This window comes from Lagopus muta, chromosome 3 (genome assembly GCF_023343835.1).
Source record: "Lagopus muta isolate bLagMut1 chromosome 3, bLagMut1 primary, whole genome shotgun sequence".
Taxonomy (NCBI): domain Eukaryota; kingdom Metazoa; phylum Chordata; class Aves; order Galliformes; family Phasianidae; genus Lagopus; species Lagopus muta.
Window position 1 is genome coordinate 38,161,179 of NC_064435.1, and position 19,155 is coordinate 38,180,333.

The 19,155-nt window shown below is 39.5% G+C and overlaps 1 protein-coding gene across 1 annotated transcript in view; it reads left to right on the forward strand.

Moving 5' to 3' along the window:
- The first annotated feature begins 1,721 nt into the window (after nt 1-1,721).
- The window catches only part of LOC125690287 (transmembrane protein 68-like), a 48,820-nt gene continuing 31,386 nt past the window's right edge, over nt 1,722-19,155 (forward strand). The window contains exon 1 of the mRNA XM_048938442.1: nt 1,722-1,755. The gene's annotated coding sequence lies outside the window, so the exon portion shown is untranslated. The remainder of the gene's footprint in view (nt 1,756-19,155) is intronic.

Here is a 19,155-nt window from a genome sequence, read left to right on the forward strand (position 1 = left end):
GCCCGCAGGGCCGTCCTTGTGCGGAGGGGAGCGAGGGGCGGGGCCGCTGGGGCGCTGCAGAAACGGGGATGGCCCCGCCTGGCGGGAGGTTGTGGTGGCTGCGCGTGGGCTGCTCGCTGGGCTCGCGGTGCTTCCGAACGGGAGTACTGGGAGTGCCTGGAAGCGGCACAAAGGAGGGGCAGGGGAGGGACTGGGAAAGGGGGAAAATTCGGATAATGGGAGCGGGACAGAGAGGCACCTGCACCCCCGTAAAGCTGCCGTTGTCACAGAATTACACAGCTGGGGGGGTTGAAATGGACCATCGAGTCCAACCGCCCTGCTAAAGCAGGTTCCCTGCAGTGGTAGCACAGGAGTGTCCAGGAGGCTTTGAATACCTCCAGAGAAGGAGAATCCACAACGTTTCTGGCAGCCTGTTTCAGTGCTATGTCACTCCTATCGTAAAGGAGGACTTGTATTAGTAGGGAGTTGTCTGTGTTCCAGTTTCTGCCCGTTACTCCTTGTTCTGTTGTTGCTCACCACCCAAAAGAGTCCGCCCCAGCCATTTGACTGCTGCCCTTCAGTTGTTTATAAACATTAACGAGAGCCTCTCTCAAGCATCTTTTCTGCAGGATGAACCTTGTCTGTAAAATCCATGAAATTCAACTCTCTTGGAGAGCTATTACAAAGCCACGCCATCACTGTGATAGGATTTTGCAGACAATAAAGCAACAAATTGGTGCTCTTTTCTTATGTGCTAGCCATTGCACACTGGCAGTTTTAAAAACAAGTGTATCATACATGTATACTCCATTTTCAACTCCTCTGCACGGCTTTATGTCAGCACATGCTCTGCTCTTTGTCTGCTGCCCTTTTTCTCTTTTTCTGCATCAGTACATTCTGGGCCATAAGTTTATAAGGCCTCATGTGAAAGCAAAATATCCTCAGTGTTAGGTAGGAAATGTGCGATGGGAAATTTGGAGGTAGAAGAACTGTTCAGGTGACGTTAGGACAACCACTGTCCAACAACAAATTTCATCTCCTTGCAAACAAAAATCATAATGCTGATTGTATCCTCAGTCATGCACAAATCCTATGTCCTAGCAGAGTTATTCCCTTTGGCCCACCACTGCACAGATGTGTGAGCCAGGCAGGGCAATGCAACCTGAGTACAATTTTTAGCAGACAGGTGTTGAAAGTTTTGCTTTAACCTGCAAAAAGGTGTTAAGCCACCCTTTAAAAATCCCGCCTGCTGATACAGATTTTAAACTGGTGTCTGTAATGAAGCTGGTTTAAGTCTGTGCTTGACCTTGGTGACCCACCTTTTCCTGCCTTCCGTCTTCTGACTGTAGTACATCGCACTCTGGACCATTCCCTTGTCTGGTTCCCTGACTCTTGCTCCCTTTCTCTGCTCCTGCATATCATGTTTGGCCTTAGCATCAAAGCTCTTCATGGACCTCACTGTTGTTATTTTCTTGTGATAGTGAAAAGCTGGTGACCCTGGCTTTGTTACTTTTATCTGTGCTTCTCAGAGCATGACCTTGCCTCCTGACTGGCTTTAAAGCTGTTTATTTTTTTCCCCTTCTTTTGAAATCCCATATCAAGACTGACTTCCCTGAAAGCTACTGACCAAATAATGATAAGTTGAGGAGTGCTGAGAACACTGGTCTTAGCTTTTGAAAACAAGACAAAGGCAAATATATGCACTGTGTGTAAAACACAAGATGTTCCCAGAGTAACTCTTAACTGCTCCTGTAATTCTGAGCTGGACCCCTACAGGTATGTGTACCTTTCCATGTGTGGGAAGTGCTGCAGAAATAAAGCAAGTATTTTTGAGTCAGACTGGAGTTTATTATATGTTGTATTAGAACTCACAGAAAAGAGAGAACCTTGACTCTTCTTATGGAGGAAGTTATCAGATTATATACATAGCAGAGCATAACCAAACCACATGTCACGTATCAAAGGCTTGGTTTATAAGCAGATCTAAGCAGAGCAAAATTTTCTAAGTCATGAATCACAAAAGAAAAAGTTGTTCTATCATCTTTCTGCAGTGACTGCACATGAGCTCAGAGAAATATCTGTGAGCATTTGATTCGATGTGCTGTATTCTCTCTTTGCAGGAAGTGAGAATGTAGCCCAAATCCTTTACATGAGAGTCTCTAATCCATTCTGTTTATATACGGAAAGAATGGATTCAGCTGAAGTATCTGTAAGACTTGCTGCATTGTGTTTACTGCTTGATCTAAATTCCAATTATATGTTTGTATCTTATGTTTTTCTGCCTGGTGTTCTCTATGTTTTCAGTCTTTTCTTCAAATCTGCAAGAAAAAGAGTGGGTTAAAGGAGAATTATTCCAGTGAATTGTGGGACTGAGGAAAGCAAATAGCAATATAACTGTGGACTGTATATGTAAGATTATGGCATGAACCTAAATTTGGTATTTTCTTTAAAGGTTTGATGAGCCAAATTAATGTTTAAAAGGTCATCAACAGAGTTTGATATTCAGGCATGTTACCTAGGTCTGCTAATAATATTGTGCATTCTTGATCTCCTGTTTGACTTCTTAAACACACCTTAAGTTTCACCTCTGTAGTAACGGGTAGACTCCAATTCTGCTGTAGCCGTACTTGGATTATGTCATTAGACAAAACTGTGGAAGATGCAGAGTCTTGTAATCATTTTAGTTGCCTTATCTATTGTGGTTGGTTTGGTATTTGCAATTGCAGTGAAACAATAATGCTGCTAAGCTGCAATTACTTGGCTTTCACAGAAGGAAAGCAAAAGTGTTTAAGAGAAAGCCTTCTGAAAAACAAAAAAAAAGACCAACAACAAGAAATAAAAGGGTGCTTAGGTTACAGCCCCATGTCCTTTGATTTTAGGTCAAAATGTGAAACCTAATAGCTCAATATTTTTATGCAGTGAATGACTGTGTTGGTGTAGGTTTTGGTGAGTGGGTGGTGGTTGACTTTTTTTTTTTTTTCCTGAATAAACTGTGCCAAATAACCTTGTGTAACATTCACCAGAGAGGAGAAATTCACAGAGAATAGATAACTGGTTTGTTGCAGCACCAGGGAGTCCCATCAGTTATCGGTAGCAGCTTTAATTCCTACATAAAGAATCCTTTATCTCCTGCTGAGAGACAAAAGCTGAAGGACTAGAGAGATAACAGATAACTTTGGTAGTGCCTGAATCGTGGTTGTGATTGTTCCATCATTCCGCATGTCTTCACAGTGCCAAAACGAATAATGTCAGTGCCTGCTGTCTTCAAAGCAACTCTGAATCCTGGCTGAACATTAATTAATTAGAGCATTGCCTGCTTGGTCTTGTGAACTGCCAGACTCTGTTAGCCTTATACTTCTGTTACCAGTTTTAGTCTCTGGTTTAATGCAGTTAAATCACATTCAGTCCCATAGTCCTAAATAATGGACCAGACCATTTATTTTACAAGCGGCCACTGCTCATTTGCACTTTTGAAAGTGCTGCTGATGTAATTGAAGTCATAGGAGACCACATCCTGAGACTGTGGACGCTCTGCGGACACCTAAAAAAATTAAAGATGTGTGGCTTTAATTCTTTCCTGTAGAAAGTACATTTTTCTTTGAATTTGAATGGTTCTCACATCCTTCTGTTACTCTGCCTATACAGAAGTTTTGTTACAGTTCTATTCTCCAGGGTAGCTCTGAAAAGAATAGCTTTATTTTTCTCTGTTCCTTATTATTATTTTCTTGCAAATTTGGGCACTTTCTGGCATTGTATGTGATCCCCAGTCAGAGAACACTATATACTGTGTGCATACTGAGTGCTTCTAACCTCAAAAACAGAGAGCAACTTTGTGTAAAGAATGCATGATTTCTGTGGAGATTTATTAAGATTTAAAACAGGCCAAAAATGGATGTCAGAGACAAATCAAAGGATGTGGCTGGAGGCAAGGAACTACAGAAATAATTAATTTGTCACCTCAAGAACTACTACTGACCACAAAACAAGATGATACTGGTTGTAATCACTGCAGGGTAACAGAACGAATCTAGCGGATCCAGTCTCCCAAGAAACTGGGTGGCAAATTAGGGACATGCCCTCGCCTATATGCAGTTAAGCAACTTAATGTTAGAGATCCAGTAATACAAAGGAGATATTTTGTGTGGGCACCACACTTGTTCCTGCTGAGGTCCTGACCTGCAGATGCAAGGATGCCCTTACACAAAATGTAGTGCCTGAAGCCTGGCAAGATTTAGCTGTAATGGGCTGGCCACTTGCTACAGCTTCTTCTTATATTAGAAAGCTGAATGACCTGGAATTTTAATATTTTATTTCTATATATGTGCATTTCTATCATGCCATGTTTGTCTTATATGAATTTAAACTGCTGTATTTAACTATTAGTATTTTCAGTAAGGTTTTGGGGATACACTCTTTGGAATGAGTCACTGAACCATCTTTCTTGTCAGTTCCTGTTTGAGGGCCCAAAAGCTTTAGCTGTGTTTTTCTTTTTACACCCAAGTTTTTCTTTTTACACCCAAGTGAGGCACTTTTGTTTCATTCTCTCCTGCACTCTCATAGCATATCAAGTACTTTTAATTTCCTTAGTTTCTCATACTCTTATGTTTTGACTGTAGAAGATTTAATCATTTGGGAAACAGCTCCCCAAATTCAGCAATTTGGTTTCAAATAGTACTGAAATATTTGAGGAGAGTCTGCATGTTGGAATACTGTTTACAAACATGAAATTTCCCTACTGCAAGTTCAGCAAAGACTTGCTCAGCTCTCACGCTTTGACTCACATCAGGATCAAAGTGGTTTATTGATTTATTAATGACAAGTTATCTGGCAATCGGTGAACTTCACACAGTGGATTGATATCAGCAGTCCAGCAGACAAACCAGACCACAAGACATTTGCAGAATGCTGGCAAGCACCTACAGCTTCCCCAAAACCTTTCTATAGCCAGCCCCAAAGTTCCAGTCCCCTATGTGCCCATTCACACGTGAGCATCCCTCTTTTGCAGGAAGGGGGTGACAACGCTTCAGGGATGTGTGCCTCCGTCTTTAGGTTTTCTTTCTTTCTCTAGACTGCTTCCTAGTATTTCATGTTCTCTGCATTTACAGTGCCTCTTAATTCTTTATTTGTTACTTCTTGCTGCTTTTACAGGGAACTGTTCTCCTACCTAACTATCGCTGAGAATGAACTAAGTGCAAACACCCATTCTACTTGGGCACTGTGTGGGAGGAATTCAGCTGTTGTCAAACATAAGGAAACATGTCATTAGCTAGAAGTGAAATTCTTCTACTGAGTTTTCTGAGATCTTGGCGCAGGGCTCCTCCCTACAACCTTTGCCAATATAAGTGCATTTCCATGCATTAAAAAATAAGCCCTGGAACCTTTTGGGTGATGTATTTTCCCTATGTATGCCATGAATAGAAAGACTAAACTTCCTGAACTACCAGATGTGTTTGTTTTTCCTTTTTAAATTTCTTAGCAGGCAAAAATTACTGTCGAGACTATCAGAGACAGACACCAAAAAAATCACTAGGAAACATGCGGTAATCTTTATTAGAATGAGTTCTTGAACATCAGAACATTGATTAATATGTTGTAACATACTCAAATATTTTATGCTAAGAAGTCTTCAGAACTTAATGAATTGTAATATTCTAAGGGAGAAGTTTTAATTCTTTAACAGATTTATTTAAAGATGCCTGTCTTTTAAAGGAAAAGTAACTGTACCCATAGTTGATTTTGTTCTTTCTGTAGGACACTGTAGGTACATTCTCTATTCTAGATAAGCTCATGCCTTCCTTGACCTCTGATTATCACAGAGTTAAATAGCAGGTGCAAACATTTGGCCTAGGTCTTAAGAAATTATATTTGTCACTCTCTCTTTTTTTTTTCTTGACCTCTGTCTTAGGATGCTTCTAGATAGATGAAGAGGTGAGATGACCTTTCCGTGGCTTGTGAGTATAGCTTTTGTTGAACGGTTTTTCTACTTAACGTTACATGGGCTTGATGCATAGACAATTTCCATCTGTTTTAGCTAAGTATCAAAAGACATTCCCTCTCTTTTCCAAACAAGTGATACGAGAAACAGATAATCTGAATCACAAAGGTGTTCATCTCTGAGCTGTGTTTACAGTCTATTTCAGGAAAAAGAAAAATAGGTTTAGAAAGAGTGTGTGACAGCATTTGGAAAGGCTATTACTCTCATCCCTGTATTTTCCAATTAGTGTATTTTAATATCTATTATTACTTTTTTTTTTTTGTCAGCATTTTAACCTTCATATGCATTTGTATTTTATAACGTGTTTGTTTTTAGCAGAGCTTTTATGAAAAATCAGTTATACAGTAAAGTTACATTGAGAGAAATTACTCTTTAAGTAGCTACTACATAGGGATCAGCAAAATTAAATATTTTCCTCTCAGCTTCAGTTTTCGGCCCCTCACTACAAGACATTGAGGCCCTGCAGAGTGTCCAGAGAAGTGCAGTGAAGCTGTGAGGGGTGTGGAGCACAAGTCTCATGGGGAACACTTGAGGAGCTGAGAATGTTCAGCCTGGAAAGGAGGAGGCTCAGGGGAGACATTATCGCCCTCTACAACTCCTTGAAAGAAGGTTGTACTAATTTGTCGATTGGCCTCTTCTCCCTCTTAGAATCATAGAATCATAGAATCACCAAGGTTGGAAAAGACCTAAAAGATCATCCAGTCCAACTGTTCACCTATTCCCAATAGCTCCTACTAAACCATGTCCCTCAACACAACATCCAGCCTTTCCTTGAACACCCCCAGGCTCGGTGACTCCACCACCTCCCTGGGCAGTCCATTCCAGTGCCTGACCACCCTTTCTGAAAAGTAATACTTCCTGATGTCCAGCCTGAATCTCCCCTGCCGTAGCTTGAAGCCATTCCCTCTGGTCCTATCACCATCACTATCACTATCACTCTTAATAGCAATAGGACAAGAAGTAATGGCCTAATGTTGCAGGTTGGATGTTAGGAAAAATTTCTTCTCAGAAAGAGTGGTGAGGCACTGGAACAGGCTACCCGGGGAGGTGGTGGAGTCAGCATCCTAGTGGTATTCAAGAATTGTGTAAATGTGGCACTGAGGGATATAGGATAGTGGGCATGACAGGAATGAGTTGGCAATTGGACAGGATGATCTTGGTAGTCTTTTCCAAGCTTAATGGTTCTATGATTCTGTGAACAGTTTGGGGCAGGGGAACATAAGCAGTGCTTCACAAGAATGCTTTGTGGCTCTTATATAAGCACTGGATCACTGAATGTGGACTTGTGAAAGGGATGTAATTTTGCAGCAATTTCACAAGAACAAACTGAAAAATAGTAGCTAAGATGTGATTGCAGGTGATTAGAAGAGAGCCAGTGTCAGTAAGAACATTAATAAACTGATGACAGAATATGTAACATCATATTCCACTTGATCTTTGACTAACATTAGAAAGCTATTGCCATCCTCATATAAGCTGTTTGCTTGATGTGCAATAAGTTTGGGATTAGCTTGGTTAGCCATGGCACAACAAAACATCCACATCATTACTGACATTTATCTTCACTGACAGCCTCAGGCACAGGGAAAGAAAACAGGATGGAGAAGGGCCAGGTGCTTACACTCAGTCATCACTTTTGCCTAAATAGGTGAGTTCCCTGGAACAGTTTTGGCCCAAGATGCTCCGATGGCTCCTTGGGGACAGCCTTTGCCAGCCACTGTTTCCAATAGGAGGAATGGAGAGGGAGGAGAGGCTCTGGGGGACAGGGGAAGCAACAGTCTTATCACGTAGGAACTTACAGCTTGAGAAAAGGGAAAAAAAGGTTTGATTTTCAGGGTGTCTATTTGTATCCCAATCCCACACGTAATGAAGAACATGCAGATGCCTTATTGAAATAGATAAAGAAATCCATACGTGTGTGTGCTTAACATTTATATATACATACACATATATATGTTTGTGAAATTCATGGATATTGGCATTGATTTTCAAAAGCAAACAGCACAAGCTGTAAGTATGGATTACTTTTTCCCTTACAAGGTGAAACCCTTTTTTGCTAAAACAATTTTGTCATCAGAGTACCTAAGAAAGGAGAATAAATAAGACTGATAAATAACAAACAGAAGTAGCACAGTTAGTGCAGATAAAAGAATTTGCAGTCAAATGTTAATACCATTCCTGATAATAAAATATAAATATAGAAAAATGAAGTACTTTAATGCTTGAAATTAGACGGTTGTATTAGATGACATCTGGAGGTGACAGTCACAGATCAGAGAAGACATATCTGAAACACCTTCCTTTCTTCATGCCTGGGAAGAAATATCAGAAGAAAGCTCTGGAGGAAAACTCATTAAAGAAGAAAGAAGAACATAAATCAATTTAGTGATGGTTTACAGTGGCAATGTAAACAAATCAGTTTTGTACCTCTGATGTGCTAAATATACAGAAAATAGCATAACCATGAATAATACAAATTGAACCAGTCTCTGCTATAGTACTGATACCTCTGTGGGTAGCGGATGTGGATACCAGCCACCCAATAAAAAAGGCGTATGCCTAACTACAGAGATTTTATCTTGCTTATATTAAATCTCTTTCCAGCTTGAAGTCCAAGGCTCCAAGATGATGTGTGCTGCATCCTGATAGGGGCTCCTGGATGGTGCGTGGTGGGCTCTGGGCAGCTCCACTTGGTCCTCACCTTTGGAAGAACCTGCAATGGGACTCTTTGCTGGCTGGGGAGTACTCGGTGGGATGTGTAGAATACAGAATGTAGTCCTCAGGAAAACAGAAAAAGAACATAACTAAGAAAGAACGAGAGTCATCTTCAGAGAAATTTCAAGTCATTTTTGAAGAGACTCAGAGAGTTTATGAGTAGGAAATACTAAATACAGAGTTATGAAACTAAGCCAGGAACTACAGGCTGCTCACTTTTAAACCAATTTGTCAACAACGCCTTAACAAAATCAGTTTAAAAATGTGCACCCCTTTCTTTCAGGGAAGATGATATTGGAAAACAAAAGAATCAGTGGATGGTACATTTTTAGGTAATCAGAGCATTCTTCATCAAGGCACTGGAAATGAAAGGAAATCCATTGGCTGCACTGATGTTTCAGTTTATGGCTGGGAAGGAAAAAAAATAGTGAAGATCTGAATTTAGAAGATGGGACAATAAAACATAAAAGCTGGGCTTGCTGAGCATACAAACTGCTCAGAGGCCTTCTGGCCAATCTCTCCTTTCTAGAGCTTGATTTGAGAGGATGAGGCAGCTCTAACATGGTGATGAGCATGAGTGAATTTTCTGTTGGTTGAGTAGTAAAGGAGTAGTATGTGGAAAAAGAGGGGCCGTGGCACTTGTTCACACAACAGACTTTTAAAAGGCATTAATAAGGGACTACAGAGAAAAGGAAAGATCTGAGATGAAAGCAGGACCTTTACACAGTGTGCAAGTATGATAGGATGCTCTGGGCAAGTTATCATCTGTGGTATCAGATACAAAGAGTGGCATCTTTATGAACTTGGGAAATGTCAGCTGTAGCATTAGCTAATATAAAAGCTTGAAAGTGACATATTGCTGATCTTCAGGGATTCCTATGTAAGTGATGAGAGATTAGGCTAGCAAACTGACTTAATTTAAATTGAAAATAAATCAGACATGAGCAGACTATTCTGCTATAACCTCCTTATGGCATTTCAAGAGACTTTATAAGAAATTATGTAGAGTCCTGGCTAGAATATAAGGAACTATAATGCCAGACATTTGATGAACAGCACAGCAGTTCGCAGATTTATTTTTCCCTTTAAAGCTTCCCTGTGCACGAAGGTTCTTCCTCTTCCGTGCCTTATAAAAACTCCCATTACAGTTTTATTTCTACAGGTACCCCCATGCCAGCTTCTGGAGCAGCAGGGGTGCCTTATGAGTCCCTCCTAGTACAGGACATTCTGTCAGTGACTGACCTTTGCTGTTAGCAACGTAATACTGGTTTTTACTGCACTTTTCACAGGAAATTATTATCGTTTCTACTGCTTATCAGTTCCCATTAGGATTCATTTATCTCAACTTCTTTTACCTGTCAAAGCCTTAGCCTTGCTTTTTTATTACCTCTTACTTTCTTTTTTTTTTTCTTTTTATCTAACATATCTTCATCCCCACTCCTTAGCACAGCAAATCCTACAATTTACTAATGACATGCTTCATTGTCATCTCCATTGGAAGTTGTTGATTCCTTCCCAGGCTCTTTGCATTCTCACTCATTTTGAAAAAGCACTTGTAGAACTGTAGGCTTTCAACCTGCACTTAGTAAGTCAGAAAAACAAATTGCTGAGCGTGTACAGTACTGTTGGCTGATCTGTGCCCATGAGAAACTGCTCCAGCACATCTCCTTGGTTCAGCTCGTACATTGCTTTCCAGGTAATTTTGACCTGAAATTTTCCAAAGAATGTTTTTTGTAGGTTTATTATTACAAATTTATTTTGCTATTTGTTTTAAACCAGACCCCGTCAGAAAATAGGCTTTCACAGAATCATAGACTCATTAGGATTGGAAAAGACCTTTAAGATCATCTAGTTCAACTGTCCACTTACCACCAATATTGCCCACTAAACCACATCCCTAAGAACATCTGCATGTTCATTGGACACTTCCAGAGACAGTGACTCCACCACCTCCCTGGTCAACCTGTTTCAATGCCTAATCATTTTCAGAGAAGCAGCTTTTCCTAATATCCAGACTGAATCTCCCTTGAAACCTCCCCTCTCATTTAAATTAATTTCTATTTCTGTTTCATTTATTCTATATGTTTTCTTTCTTGCAATGTGCGGACAAATATTCTAAAAGTATTTTACTGAAGGAGAAGTCTATGGTCTTTTAAAAGTTATAAAAAACAATGCTTGGTGGGAACACAGAGGCCAGGCCAATTTCTTCTAAAATACTCTTACATTTCCAAGAAAATGCTCTGTTAGAAACTGTATTTTCTGAAGAGGAGCATCAGAAATGTTCTTCCCTTTGAGCTCTGTATAAAATGTTAAGTTGTTTGGAATGAGAAGCTACATAGAATAATCATAGAATCAGAGAATCACAAGGTTGGAAAGGACCTACAAGATCATCTAGTCCAACAGTGCTCCCATTACCATTGCTACCACAAGCACTAACCCATATCTCGTAGCTCCTCATCCAGACACCTCTTGAACACTGCCAGGGATGGCGATTCCATCAGCTCCCTGGGCAGCCATTCCAGTGCCTGACCACTCTCTGACAGAAAAAGTTCTTCCTTATGTCTGACCTAAACCTCCTCTGGTACAACTTGCGGCCATTTTCTCAGGTCCTGTTTGTTGTCTGGGAGAAGAGGCCAAACCCCTCCTCATCACAACCTCCCTTCAGGAAGTTGTAGAGTGCAATGAGGTCTCCCCTGAGCCTCCTCTTCTCCAGACTGAACAATCCCAGCTCCCTCAGCTGCTCCTCATAAGACTTGTGCTCCAGACCCCTCACCAGTTTCGTTGCCCTTCTCTGGACACGTTCCAGGGCCTCAATGCCTTTTCTGTAGTGAGGGGCCCAAAACTGAACACAATACTCGAGGTGTGACCTCACCAGTGCTGACAAGAGGGGGGATGATCACCTCCCTGCTCCTGCTGGCCACACTATTTCTAATGCAGGCCAGGATGCCATTGGCCCTCTTGACCACCTGGGCACACTGTTGGCTCATGTTCAGGTGAATGTCAACCAACACCCCCAGATCCCTTTCCTCTTCACAGTCAAACAACTTCTTTTGAAGCACTTTTGATTATTGAAAATTAAAAATATTTTCAGATCCTCACTCTTGAACCATAAGCTAAGCGTGAAGAGATGTTCTCTGGCAGTAGAATTTTTCATACAAAAGGGACTGTCCAGTACCATCTAGTTGTCATATGTTCTTCCAAGGGACACCTAGCCCTCTAGAGACGATATTTCTTTGAGCTGGAAGAAGTCTATGCATCTGCTGAGTTTTGCTGAAAGTGCTGCCAAATACAAGAGAATATAAAGCCTGTATCTCTTCAGATTTCTTCCTTGTACATTTCAAAGGGTACTGTAAGCATGAGGGACTGTGCAGGTGTCTACAATACTAGGAAAAATTCCAGATAATCAAAGATTTAAAAGGTTATGCTTTGGGGACTGATGCAGTGACTCCTCATGGGTGATGTGATTGGCAGCAAGGCCTGTAGCAAACACTATGGAGAAGGCAAGCTATGTGTTTCCTTTCTCTCAGTCTGCCTAGTACAAGGGTTTTGAGAATATGTACTCAGAAGTGAAAAATAACACATTTATGGTTGGTTTAAGAACTTGTTGTAACATACTTAGTGCTTTAGTAGGAGTAACTAATGATGCGTTGCTAAGAAACATCACTGAAAAAAAATAATATTGAAAAAAAACTAAAATTGATTTACTATTTATTTAAAATTTATATTAATATTTTAAAATGCAATATATTTACAATACTTACTACTTTAATCAAATACCTCCAGTTACATTAGCTTGAAAGTACTGGGAATATTCAGAGTGCAAGGCAACTTCTGATATCCTCAACAACAGGACTCTCTTCCCCTAACAGCGGACACAAAGCATCTCTTAAAGCTGGCCTCTAACACAGGACACCGCTGCTGGCCTGTGCTAAGTGACAATACAATCTCAGTGAGGATTTATTAAACAGCATCTTTGAAAAGCCTAATGGAATGTATGATCATAAAAAAGGTTTAGTTTTCATTGTTAGGACAATCTCCTGTGATTAATCATAACAATTTAATTATTGTCCATTTTCTAACTTCAGAAGTATTTTAACTTCCTTCTCATACTCATTTATTTTGGAGTTATTTTTATGTATAAACTTACATTCCAAATGATAATATCTTCCATACACTTCATTCACACATTCCAAAGTTATACAAAGTGGTGCTGAAAAGTTGTTTTTGAAGTGATTTGTAATAATTAGAGCAGTGCAACAGAAGCAATATCATTAACCAATTTTAGATCTCTGAATCAAAATGAATGAAGTGCAAGTAAACATGCCATATGCTATGTTCTTGGTTTGCCTTCCCAGCATTTGACCACAATGGCATTTTGAAATATTTGCCAAGACTCAATGACCAGTGCTGAAATATTTATTTCTTGGCTGTCCACTGAATACTGACTCATGTACTTTCATTTGTTGTTTCTCCTCAGCATGTTGTAAGGAGCTAAATTGTAGGATGACTTTCATGAAGCTAGTATTGGACATATTACATTCTGAGCACTTGCCTGTTTGTGAACAGAGTGATTCAGAAAATACACTGGAAGAACCTAGGCTGTTTATTACCACAGTGCTGTTCTCACAGATCACAGCTGATTTCTGTATTAACATGAGCTGGCTCTGCCACTCAACAACTAATCACTTTACCAGCAGGATACCTGGTAAATACCTCAGTGGTAAATAAAATGTTTAGAATGGAAATGTGCAATCTAAATTCAGACACAGCCCTCCATGCCACAATATGCAGAATGAATTTTCCATTCTTCTCTTCAGTATTTCCTTCATACTTGCTTCATAGCTACTGTGAGCCTGGAGAATTAATTCCTTAATTGTTTTTATTAGCATTTATGTCAGAGTGGCAAGCAAAGGTACGAACCATTTGAAATAGCTTGTTACATCAGCTTAGCAATTGGATTTCATATACAGGAATTAAATCATGCCACATTACTCTGTAGCCAAGCAGAAAAGACAAACAGACCTGTGTGAAAGCAAAAGGAGACAGCATGGTTTTGGCAGAAGCAAGAAGAGTCAAGAGACAACATGCTGAGAGAATGGCCCAGACAGGGGACTCAGTCCGGGGACTCAGATTCAGATCTCTGTGACCTGTGCTCCAGTTTGGTCCATGAAATTGGTAGCCTGCAGCTTCAGAAAACATTTTTCAAGCATGAGCTAAAATTGCGCAAGATAAGAAAAGTAAAAACACAGGAAAAATGGGTTTTCTGAGGTGGTAATTGTTAGCAACTCAAAGAGAAACAACAGCAAGAAAAAACAGGCAGTGGTGAGGATGTTGATGCTTGACTTGGTAGCCTATTAATCCTGGCTATCTATTCTTTGTATTAGCCAATAAATGATGCTGAGTACTCTTAAGCCGTGTACATACTGGTCACAAAACCTCTAACAGAGTGATGAAATATACCATGTGTGATGAAATGTAGGGTGAGAGTTCCTGGGGGTCTCATTGTGATATACATTCAGGTGGCTGGATCAGGCAGCAAGCTGACTGGGTTCTGGCTTCAGCTGTGTGTCTTGCTCAGGAAAGTAAAATAGCATAGCTCTTTTATAGCAGGTAGTTTCCCGTCAATTTGCCTAATTCCCTTTTGAACCTGTTGATGCTGTCTGCCTTTATGATCTTTGGCAGCAAATTTCAGAAGTTCACTCTTTGTATAATGAAGTATTTCTTTTTGACTTTATTTAAACCCATTAGTTTCACAGAATGTACATTCTAGCTCTGTGAGGTTTGACAGATTTACTCCATTAGCCTTTTCTGTGCCTTTATGACACGATAAACCCCAACAATATCCCTCTCAGCCTTCTCCTCTTGAAATGAAGGACCCTCAGGCTGTGTGTGTCTCCTCAGAAGATATCTATTTGATTCTCTAGATCATGTTAGCTGCCATTCTCTATATCACTTCTACCTTGACAGTGCCCTTTTGAAAAGTGGCTTTCCAGACTATACAAATTACTCAAGACACAGATGCACCAGATTTTTGTGTGATGTTAGATTGTCTTGTGCTTTGACCAACACTAAATACTCAGCTAGTGGTTCCAAACTACTGATAACTCCAGGATTTCTTTTGTTAGGGTTGTAACTTAAATGTCACTTTCTTCAGAAACCTCTTTTCAACTAATTACACACCACTGCTTTCCACCATTGCAATTTATCATTAAAATGAGCTGTATGGTTAATTAGGCTCTGGGAATTATTCAAGGGACCAGCTCTAGAACTGACTTTGAAATACTTTTATTGAAAATATTGATCACAATACAGAGAAGAAATAAAAAGATGTCAAATGCATGAAGAAATATATTTCCCTAATTATGTTCCAAAATTTACTGGGCAGATAGGAATCTTTATACTGAAAGTTTAGACAGTGTGTTATTATGAAATGTATACAGGAGGTCAGTGTCTTAGGGGTAAACATTGCCTAACTTCAAGACATTAGGGTGCAAAGTGAAGATCTCATTGCAGCTCTAGGTGGGAGTGTCACAGTAAACACACACTTCACACCAGGCGTTAGTGCCTCGGAGATACACCCACCCTTTATAATCTTACTACTGAGACCAAACTGTGTTAAAAGCAAAGAAGGTAAGAAGGTAGATACAGCTAAGACTCCATACTCTGCCTTGGTGATCAGATGTAACCTGAACTTATTCTTGCATCTCTGTGCTTATCTAAGCCAGTGTAGTGTTACACCCGCTAGTCAGTTCTAGCAGCTAGAGTTGAGTTCACAACATCCACACTTCTTTACAGCCATTTCCTTTGGCTTTCTTCCTTTAATGTTGTTTTTTGGCCTAACTTAGAAAATTAATATATAATACATACTTTGGCTTACTAAAAGATATGTCGCCATTATTACTCCCCCTATTGCTTTCTCTGAGAAAGCCTTTGCTTCCTCTCTGGAGTAGGTGAAGACCATTTTGTCTTTACCTAGTGCTTTGCATAACTGGATTCTCAGTCCCATGATTTTAGCTACTACTCAGGCTTTCACAAGGGGATAAAACAGACTTTGAAGAAGAAAAAGAAGGAGAAGTAGGGTAGGACACACAATTGTCAAATAGGATTATATGTGCACTAGAGGAGTTGCTGGGAAGGGATCAGATGAGATTTCATTTTGCTTTCAAGAAAAGTATTCTAATAAAATACAGAACAAGCTGTGTCAATATCTGCCCCAAGTTATATAGACAGTGACAATAAGAATATAGTAGTGGCATGTAGGATGAAGGGAATGTTGCAACCAGTTGCAGTATGTTGGTTGTTACCAGAGATTATGAGATCAAAACAGAAGGAAGGGGTGAGAAATTGAATTTAATCTGCTTAAAGTACGTGTCCTTTTTAACCTAATAAGCAAGGGGAAAGGGGAACAGGGAATTAACCACAACTGCAGGCAGAGTAAATATGAATAGTTGTAAAAAGATAATACTGGCACAATTTCAAATGGTTGTCTTGGTACTAAATAGAAGTGAACTAAAGAGTATATCTGAAGACCAAGGTCTGAAATAACGTTCTAAATAGATTACTGATTGTGAAAAACAAAGGGTTTTAAAAGTGACTTTGTAAAATTTTTTGAATGATCATGGTGAAAGTCCTTAGAGAGAAAAGTAAGTTTTTGCATATTGCAGTACTATTATCTCCAAAGGTACCTCACCTTGATTTACATTTGTATAACATAATCCAAGCATTACATTGATTCTATGTGCTAGTGCTTCTGGTGTTTATCTTTAGAGGAGGACAGGAGGCTTTTTTCAACTTCTTTCCTAACCCTGGGCTTGCAGGACAAAAGATCTTCATGTTTCTATTGACATTAATATTGCCAAGATGTATTTATGGTGTGTCCTGATTATGTGCTCATAATGTGTGCCAGATTTATAGTCAGTAGTGACCTTTTCCCTAAGTCAGTTTTGCAGGGACAACAGGTTTTTCCCATCTGCTCTTAGCACTGGGCAGGAATTATGTTATCATCTGGGAGTTTTCTGTAGCAAATTCTTCTTGTTGCAAGTATCTCTGTCATAGACAACTCCCTTAATCTGTCCTGTTTTCCATCTGTGACACTTAATTACTATGGCTCTTGACCTCTTATTAAAATTCTTATCACTGGTGATGTGGAAGCACCATGTGTCATTGCAAGTGGAATAAATATTCTGTGGGCATCTTCAGTAGCCACCTGGCTATACCTCAGGCTTCTAGAGGCTTGGTTTGTCCCCATTTATTCTTTTCAGCTCTATGTTTTTATATCACAAATAGAAGTTCAGGGAGATTGACCATTAGGAGAATTTGAGAAAAAGTTGTTGCACCAGATCAAGTCTAATTTGGACATGCAAACTATGTTTTGGACATCTTGTCTTTCTCAAGATGTCACCTTGCGAACCACCTGGGGTTGGTTACTGACTTATGTCCTGTATCTCCTGCTTGAATTAGCTATTGGAATCCAAAAGATTGTGAACCATTATTCTGAGACCTTCAAATGTCTGGAACAAACAAAAGAGAGACTTCTGAAAATAGAATTAGGAGCAGAGTACTTAGATTGGTTGGTAACTAGAAATAGATATATTTTAAAAGGAGGTTGAACTAAATAATACTTGAGAGTAGGAGGAGATGAAGTTACGGTGTTACCATTGTGCATAATTAACCACAGTAGCAGTAGTAAGATAAAATTCTGAGAAATTCCCATAAGTTTTTACATGGCTTGGCTAAAATTCAGAGTTTGACTAGTTAGTGTACAGTATTAGTATTGTGAGTGGTTGAAGAAACAGCCATTCTGGACTAGCTATAGATTTTTCTCTCACCTCAATATGACTCTCAGGAATCAAGCATTCCTCCTGTTGCTTGGGTCAAGTAAGACAATGTCATCACTTCAGGTTCATTGTGCTTCCTGCTGAGGGTGGTCATAGGACATCAGGAACTAGAAGCATAGGGCTTTGAGGCAGCACTGAGGAATCAGGAAACAACAGGCAGCCTCTTATCTCTTGTAGGTATCTCCACAGAGAGGTATTTATAAAGTACAAAAAGGAAACGCCTGAGAAACCACAACTCGTTTTACATATCTCTGAAGAGAAATTATCATCAATGAGATCAAACTTTCTGACAAATGTTAAAAAAAAACAAACAAGATTTTTACAATGAAAAATATTCCTGTTGCTTTTTGTTCTGGTTGGGTTTTTTTTGTTCAAAACTATGATGTGGTCCATTCATCTGGCAAACAAAGTGTCCCCTATCTGTACTCAGTAAATTGTCAGTTTTTGCTTTTACTGAGCAAATAATTTTCCACATCATTTGCTGGGAAGAAAAAAAGACGATAACAAATATTTCTATTCATTATATTACGAAGGGGAGAGATTTTACAAATCAAAACAGTGGTCAAGCAGGAAGGCAAAATAAAGTGGAGCTGTGTTTGAAAACCTCATGTTGTGACAATATTGTTTTAAAGTTATGATTACAGAACGTAAAATATATTTTGAATACAAATTACAAAGTTACAAAAGTAAGTTAGTCTTACTCCTGACCATAACTGCTAAAGAAAAATTGAAGTGTGACCAGTGAGGGTGTGAATTTGTAGAAGATTAAATAAAAGTTATGGGCTCGCATTTCATCAAAAAACAGTAAAAGATGCAATTTAGATTCAGTATATGAAAACTGAGGGAACAGAGTTTTCATACTTACGCAAACAAATTATGTGTTGGAGAATAAATGTCTCTACAGCGTGGCCATTCAATAGGATTTTTAGCCAAGCTGTAAGATAAACTCAGTGGTTGCTCTTTATCAAGAACCTTAACTGAGAAGTGGATGTGATCTCAGAGTGACCAAAAAAAATGTGATCATAGTCATTTTGAAATACATCTCGAGATCTACACTCTTTAAGGGTGTATGAAGTCCCTTTTCTAGAGGGTAATGCCACTGATCTTCCAGAACAATTGTTACTTTCCAGGAATGCAAAGACTGAGACCAGTGTCCTGCCACTTAATGCAGCTGCCTGAAGGCCTGTTCCTGCTCTACCACACGTATCAAGAACCGAACACTGTTTGTATGAGGCATTGTGACCAAGAGTTGCAGAACACAGTGGCGCACTGAGAGCAAGTATGACACATCATCCGTTAGAACAAGACATAGCAAGTTGCGTGCTGTTTCAAACACCAAAATGTGTCTGCAATACTGCATTGAAAATGGAGAATCAGTGACATTTCAGGCCAGTGAAAACTGGGAATCTGCATCTGAGATTCTTTACTTTACTTTATTAAAGAAACTAAATGTTTGTTACGCATGTGCATGTGGCCAGAGGAATGGATTTTAGAAATAAACTAAAAACACAAATAACTTTTCTCAGTTTCTACCAAAATCTTAAGGAAAATAAAAATACATCATATTGTCATGTCAGAGGATTTTAGACATAATGTTCAAAGAGAAGGAAGCAAAACCTCTCTTTATAT